Here is an 8842-nt window from a genome sequence, read left to right as displayed (position 1 = left end):
GTGCTAGTGGACATTATAGCGGAACTTGTAGTTCCTTGGTCCATTTTTCTTTTCTATCAATCACAAAAATCTAGTATTTTTCTAGTACCCATCTTCCTGATAAGGCTATTGGCTAATGTTTGTTTGAGGGGAGGTCAAAGGTAGCCCCTTTCCCAAAGGTGCTCTTTTAATTCGCACTTAGTGATTTTCGCGTCCCTCAAAATATGCTGAAAAAGTGCTCTTTTTTCAGTGAAAACAGGCAAAACGTGCTCTTTTTTCAGTGAAGCATAGCCCATGATACATGTTCAGATATGACTTTAACAGCATTCAGGAACGCCTTGCTTTACCAGGAGACCACAATTTCAGTCCATATTTGCTTTTTTCTTCTTTTCCTTTTCTTTTTGACTTCCTACTCTTTGCCTTGTTAGCCGTGGTTGGCTATAAAAACCCTGCAATCGCCACACAAAGTGGTCATTGGCTACCCCAGCCATGTATTGCTTGGAATAAAATTAATAAAAGAACCCAAGCTGAGAAATGAATACGCACCCTTCCATTTATGGGTGCACGAAAGGCAAAACAGGAAGTAAGGTTCAAAAAACCAACTTTTTACAGCATGCATTGTGTACAGCATTGTGCATGTGTACAAGCTTCACCAACTTGTTGCCCCCCCCCCCCCCCACCCCAAAACAAGGGGCGTGCCAAGGCCCATCGAGCACTCGGAATTTCCGGGCCTCAACGCACTAGTACTACAACTAATACTTACAAGACTTAGTACTGATGTAGGAAGCTCGAGCGGTCATGCTTACAGCATTGTCATTCGTTCGTAAACGCACTTTGCAATAACATTTGCCATGATTTGGTAGATTATTATTATTATTATTATTATTGTAGAAGAGAAAAGGACATATGGATACGAGTTAAGAGTAACTCTCCATCACTGTAACATGATACTTTATACAGTCAGAAAGTGCAATAACTAGGCACAAAACTGACAGAGTACTGAAACATTCGACGTCCTGACACCTAGCTTCAACACATCTCCGTAGCGCTAACCGACAGCCTTCCAACTTGGAAGGTTCAGAGTTATGGAAAGACCAAAGAGGGGAAGGCAAGCGCAACGAAAACGAGCAAAAGCTACAGTCCCAACGGAACAAAGAATGTCGATTGTTACTGGACGATGACGAGACCAGTACGATATTTGACAAAGCGGTCTAACTACAATTCGAAGCAGCAAAGCAGCACACCACCCAACTTGGGTGGGTCATAAATATCAAAGATAAGTAAAGAAAGGGAAGCTTTGCGAAAACGAATTGTACAAGCCGAAAGCCAAACTCCTACAGTACTCCTCATGCATGACATTGTGATGGACTAGTTGACTACAAAACAAGTTGTTTCACACGACGTACGTTTCGCCGTATGGTTCGTGACGGCTCATCAGGTGTGCAATATGAAACTCGGATGTTGAGCCATAAATAAATGTAGAAGAGAAAAGGACATATGGATACGAGTTAAGAGTAACTCTCCATCACTGTAACATGATACTTTATACAGTCAGAAAGTGCAATAACTAGGCACAAAACTGACAGAGTACTGAAACATTCGACGTCCTGACACCTAGCTTCAACACATCTCCGTAGCGCTAACCGACAGCCTTCCAACTTGGAAGGTTCAGAGTTATGGAAAGACCAAAGAGGGGAAGGCAAGCGCAACGAAAACGAGCAAAAGCTACAGTCCCAACGGAACAAAGAATGTCGATTGTTACTGGACGATGACGAGACCAGTACGATATTTGACAAAGCGGTCTAACTACAATTCGAAGCAGCAAAGCAGCACACCACCCAACTTGGGTGGGTCATAAATATCAAAGATAAGTAAAGAAAGGGAAGCTTTGCGAAAACGAATTGTACAAGCCGAAAGCCAAACTCCTACAGTACTCCTCATGCATGACATTGTGATGGACTAGTTGACTACAAAACAAGTTGTTTCACACGACGTACGTTTCGCCGTATGGTTCGTGACGGCTCATCAGGTGTGCAATATGAAACTCGGATGTTGAGCCATAAATAAATGTAGAAGAGAAAAGGACATATGGATACGAGTTAAGAGTAACTCTCCATCACTGTAACATGATACTTTATACAGTCAGAAAGTGCAATAACTAGGCACAAAACTGACAGAGTACTGAAACATTCGACGTCCTGACACCTAGCTTCAACACATCTCCGTAGCGCTAACCGACAGCCTTCCAACTTGGAAGGTTCAGAGTTATGGAAAGACCAAAGAGGGGAAGGCAAGCGCAACGAAAACGAGCAAAAGCTACAGTCCCAACGGAACAAAGAATGTCGATTGTTACTGGACGATGACGAGACCAGTACGATATTTGACAAAGCGGTCTAACTACAATTCGAAGCAGCAAAGCAGCACACCACCCAACTTGGGTGGGTCATAAATATCAAAGATAAGTAAAGAAAGGGAAGCTTTGCGAAAACGAATTGTAGTTAGACCGCTTTGTCAAATATCGTACTGGTCTCGTCATCGTCCAGTAACAATCGACATTCTTTGTTCCGTTGGGACTGTAGCTTTTGCTCGTTTTCGTTGCGCTTGCCTTCCCCTCTTTGGTCTTTCCATAACTCTGAACCTTCCAAGTTGGAAGGCTGTCGGTTAGCGCTACGGAGATGTGTTGAAGCTAGGTGTCAGGACGTCGAATGTTTCAGTACTCTGTCAGTTTTGTGCCTAGTTATTGCACTTTCTGACTGTATAAAGTATCATGTTACAGTGATGGAGAGTTACTCTTAACTCGTATCCATATGTCCTTTTCTCTTCTACATTTATTTATGGCTCAACATCCGAGTTTCATATTGCACACCTGATGAGCCGTCACGAACCATACGGCGAAACGTACGTCGTGTGAAACAACTTGTTTTGTAGTCAACTAGTCCATCACAATGTCATGCATGAGGAGTACTGTAGGAGTTTGGCTTTCGGCTTGTACAATTCGTTTTCGCAAAGCTTCCCTTTCTTTACTTATCTTTGATATTTATGACCCACCCAAGTTGGGTGGTGTGCTGCTTTGCTGCTTCGAATTGTAGTTAGACCGCTTTGTCAAATATCGTACTGGTCTCGTCATCGTCCAGTAACAATCGACATTCTTTGTTCCGTTGGGACTGTAGCTTTTGCTCGTTTTCGTTGCGCTTGCCTTCCCCTCTTTGGTCTTTCCATAACTCTGAACCTTCCAAGTTGGAAGGCTGTCGGTTAGCGCTACGGAGATGTGTTGAAGCTAGGTGTCAGGACGTCGAATGTTTCAGTACTCTGTCAGTTTTGTGCCTAGTTATTGCACTTTCTGACTGTATAAAGTATCATGTTACAGTGATGGAGAGTTACTCTTAACTCGTATCCATATGTCCTTTTCTCTTCTACATTTATTTATGGCTCAACATCCGAGTTTCATATTATTATTATTATTATTATTAACTGGTTTTGAGGGAAAGAGACAAACGGGAAAAGTCTGAAGAAAAAATTGACTGTCACCACCAGGACTCGAACCAGGGACCCTCGCTTGTAGCCAGCGATGCTCTAACCACTGAGCTATGGTGTAGTCGTCATCCAAGCAGAGACCGTTCAACGTTTTCTTCAGACTTCGTAACTTATTATTATTATTTGTAAGAAAGGGTTTGCTCCCCACACCCTTTCTTACAAATCATCGCCGAAGTCGCAACCACTACTTCGTATTATTATTATTATTATTATTTTAGTAACGAAGGTACGTGTTGGGTCGTAAGTATCCACGCAAACACACATCCAGTCATAATAAGGCACTTGTCAAAGTATCCGAACGTTTTCGGTCCCTTCTCATCAAGGATTATACAGGGAATGGCTCAAGTTGGAAAGACTAAAACTTATATAGCGTAAAGATATGAGATAACAACACTCGTGACAAGGTGGAAAAAGTATCAAGTTCAGCACGACACAAAACTCGAAGGAAATAATAATAGCGACAAGAACATAGTGAGCAAATTAAGTTACATTGTTAACACCTCGACGAGGAGTAACACCAAACAATTGTAGCGACAACACATTTTCTTTCTGTACGCAAAGTTCAGGATCTAACTTACGGATATACAAAGCTTCTAACACAGCCAGATGCAACGCACATCTACCACGTGACAATATTGAGAACACATTATCACTGTACAACTCACGACAATTGGTACGGGCTGACAGATGTTGCTTAATGGACGAAGTGCGATTCCTAGCTCCGTTGGGTGTAGTCTCCTCCAATCTCCCGTCATCTCGCCTCTTCGCGGCATCACCACTATCCGCCTCTTTGCTTTTCCGCGGCCTTCCACGTTTTCTGACACCAGCCGTTGTGTGCGCGATGCCCAGTGTCCTTTCAGCTACGTCTCCTCCATTGCGGATTTCTATTGATCTTCTTACTCCAACTTGTCCGGTGCTCGATATTGAGGTTCGTTTTCGCGGTCTACCACGTTTTCGAATATTGACTGTTGTTGTCACTTCCGTTGTCGTTGTACGTGCGTCCTCACCAGTCCGTATTTTTACTTGGCTTCGCGTAACCCTTCCCGACGCAGACAGATCCTTTGTCAATTTCGGTGGTTTACGTGTCGGTCTTTCACCATCTTTCACGCTGTTCTCAGCTGGACCCTGCGCTATACACGCGGAGGAGGGCGGGCATGCAGTGATATCTTCACAGGAAGAGGAAGATCCACCGATGGACTGGACAGCACATTTTGGAGGACGACCACGGCGAGGACGACACTCACGCGCATCAAGCGGAACAAAAATTAACGGCACATGTTGACGAATGCGCGCGCCCAGGTGCTGAAGGGTTCTACCTACATACCGATCTTCACATTGTCGGCATTGAAAGAAATAGATAAGGTTACTTTTACTAAGGGTAGGTAGAACATCCTTCTTCACACTGAACGCACGCACTGTCCCAAATATGACGTACAGCTTGACGCACGGATAAGATGGACATACGATACCACGAACATCCTTCTCCACGCGCGCAGAACCGGCGCCAACCCAGGGTAAACGGAGCACCACTGGGCAAAGGTCAGGTCCAAATTGGATCGGCTTGTCTGTCGCCGGTTTTTCGTTGATAAGCTTGGCCAGAAATTCCTTTGGATAGCCGTTGTTCGTAAATATTGATGTCAGTCTGTCTAATTCGTCCTGCAATAGATGAGGGGAACATATTCTATGCGCACGATAAACTAGCGCTTTCACAAGATGTTTCTTCGATTTCGTTGGAGTATAGCTCCCCCACGGAATGTACAGGCCGGTGAAAGTTGGCTTCCTATAGATAGTGGTGTCCAAAAAAGCTATACTCCAACGAAATCGAAGAAACATCTTGTGAAAATTATTATTATTATTATTATTATTATTGACTAGTTTTGAGGGAAAGAGACAAACGGGAAAAGTCTGAAGAAAAAAATCGACCGCCAGCACCAGGACTCGAACCAGGGACCCTCGCTTGTAGCCAGCGATGCTCTAACCGCTGAGCTATGGTGTAGTCGTCATCCAAGCAGAGACCGTATAATATTATTAGTGCAATTAGGAGTATAATCGATGCAGACATGGCCAGACAACAACGAGTTCATGGAATTTTTAAGGATTTTTATGTTATTCAAAATCGATTTTCGTGTTCCGCTCATCAGTGAATAGTATCGGAACTGAGATTATTATTATTATTATTTTTTTTTGAAGTGCAAGCCTCTTTTACGGGCAAAAATTAACACAATGTATTAAAATGCAATACAACATACACTGGAGAAGAAATCAGGAAAATAAAATATGAGCTCAAAAATGGAACGAAAAATAGCAAAATAAAAACTCACGATGGAATCAAACTCACGATGGAATCAAACTCATGATGGAAACTACAAAACCCAATGAGTTGGAAAACCAACCACAGAATTAGATATTGGGAATAGAGTCAGACACAACAACGACCGAAATCAGTACACCAAAAATCTGTCCTACAAAAAACAAAGGAACAAGAAAAACAAGAAAGACGAAGTACAAAGAATCCCCAAAAAAGAGGGGATTATTATTATTATTCAAAGGATCAGTCGGGGAAGTGAACTGCCTGAAAAGAGAAAAAAACGCCAGACCCACCAGGACTCGAACCTGGGACCCTGCTTTGGAGTGAAAAAACTTGTCAGCGCCTTCTGGGTTCAGCCTGGTCCCATAGGTCAGTGGTTAGAGCATTGCTCATGACAAGCAGGGTCCCAGGTTCGAGTCCTGGTGGGTCTGGCGTTTTTTTCTCTTTTCAGGCAGTTCACTTCCCCGACTGATCCTTTGAATTTGAAGTTCTCCCAATCCTTTCCAAATTATTATTATTATTATTATTCTCAATTCATGGATGACATGGTGTCAACCAATATTATGAATGAGGGCTACCAGCCATGGAATAAAAGAACAAGAAGAGGCAAAAATGCACACGCAAAATATGGCAAGTTAAATGAAAATGAAATAAAAGTAAATCAATCCAAAACCAAAATCAATATTATTATAAAAAATCAATCCAAAACCAAAATGAATTGTACAGTTAGCGTATGTGATTTACTTTGGAGCTTGAAGTAATACAAAAAGAGAATGAAAATCAATGATTAGTAAATGAAGATCGACATACGTGTATATTTATCAAGCTTAAAAACGCATTGAGGGTGTTGCTGGACTTTAATTGCTGAGGAAGAGAATCCCATAATTGGTATGCTACGAACACAGGCGATTTGCTCATGGAATTGTTTCTTGCAATCAGGAAACGAAGCGAGTTCCGGCTTGTTGAGGATTCATTGAATCAGTTTAAGGGGGCAGCCTACCCATAAATTTCATATGGCATTCAATTGACCGTAACTTTGGTGTTTCTCAATGGATTTGAGTGAAATTTTGACCACACACTCCTGCCACTATGCTGGCCCTCAGGACATGATTTACAAGTTCTTGCGCCTCACTGACAGGCTTTCCAGGCCGGAAAAACTCAAATTTCCGGCATAGTGCCACGGTGTGCGAGCCACCCAGGAGCCAAACAAATGCATTTACAATTTTTTCACATTTTCGTGCTCATTCTGTTCGTGCGCGGGACTCAAACCTAGAACAAGTCCAGAAGCAGCCATGGGTGATGGGGTAGGGCCCCTCAACGAGGCCCTGGAATCTGTCACAACGGAACGAGTGGGCGTTCTCTCACACACTCCCACAGACCCAAGTCAATTTTTGAATTTTTTTAGGTTTAGCACGTGCTACGAGGTCGTACCTTTGATACAACATCCAGTGCTGGGACATCCACAGCAAGCCATTTCCACAGCGCTGCACACCAAATCCAGGATACCCTCAGAAACCGGCAAAGACTACCACTCACGTTTCACTACTGCCTAGTATTGAATCCTACCTGACTTCTTGACACGACTCAAACTTGCCAAAGTCACTAAATCAACGTCAACTACAATAATCAAGCCACATATCTGCAACGTCACGAGGGTGCTGGCAAAAGTCCTGCTGCACGGCGGCGGGCTTCGCCCGCCGCCGTGCAGCCCAATACGTGGCTCAAAAACCTGATTTTTGGACTTGGAGCAAAATTCTGCACACTTTCACGTGTTTCCATGATACGACAAGTTGCGCACGGTCTGCTCACATTCAAATACAGTGCTGCCAACAAATGACAGCGTGCAACAAAAAAATCTTTCCTTGCAAGGGCACATTTTCGGCCATAACTTTTGAACGGCTGGTCAGATCGGGACACAATTTTCAGAGAATTTGCAGCTATTCATGCTCTTTCAACTGACGTAGCACTCAATATGAATTTACAAATTCGATTTTTCAGCGAATTTTTGGGTAGTCTGCCACCTTAAGGAATGCTGCACATGCTGAGGGGCAGTGATAAGTTTGATTTTGTGAATGTATACGCAGGAGGATCGGTCAATGTAATGTTTCAGAGGAAATGTACAGCAATTTTCATAGAGAACGGCTATGTTGGTCTCGGGCGGCAAACGAAGTATTGCCCGGAGAATCCGTCGATGCACAATCTCCAGCTTTGCAAAGAGGCCATTACCGGCGCCACACCACACCACACAGCAATACAAGAAAATAGGCAAAACGTATGTATGATAAAAGGTCTTTCGGCATTCTGGTGAAATGTAGGGGAGATGGCCATAAAGAATACCGACGACTGAGCTTGCCCGCTTTTCCAGATTCTGGAAATGGTGGGACCAGTCCAATTTGCTATCAAGTGTAACCATGGTAACGCCAAGGTGCTTGTGGCGAGAGGTTATAGGTATCGGGGTAGGATCATCGGGGAAATGGATTTTCGGCGATTCTCAAAGGAACCCTCCAAAATCGGCGAAAAGCTTAGCGATTTTTCGATAAGTCTCGTTTTCGGCCGGCCAATTTTGGGAAACCATACTATGTCTTGTGTGGCACAAGCGCCGACAGTGCTGGCAACTGAAATCCGACCCCCTGAGCGGTGGGCTCACATTGCAAAGACCCGAAATAGAGATCGCTATAGTGAACGCACCGCCCAGGGGGTCGGATTTCAGTTGCCAGCACTGTACTACTGTACGTGTAAGTACGTGGACGACCTGGCGTCTGAGTGGCGTCTGAGTGGCGTCTGAGTGGCGTCCGAGTGGCGTCCAAGTGGCGTCCGAGTGGCGGCCGAGTGGCGTCCGAGTGGCGTCCGAGTGGCGTCCGAGTGGCGTCCGAGTGGCGTCCGAGTGGCGTCCGAGTGGCGTCTGAGTGGCGACTGGCTAGCCGTGGTGTGAACGTAAAAATCATACCGTATCTCACAACTAACAACGAACTTTTCAGAACCCTGATGCGTGCTTTCTACCGAAACTTCACCCCATATGCA

This window comes from Sycon ciliatum, chromosome 5 (genome assembly GCF_964019385.1).
Source record: "Sycon ciliatum chromosome 5, ocSycCili1.1, whole genome shotgun sequence".
Lineage (NCBI taxonomy): Eukaryota > Metazoa > Porifera > Calcarea > Leucosolenida > Sycettidae > Sycon > Sycon ciliatum.
This window is presented reverse-complemented; position numbering follows the sequence as displayed.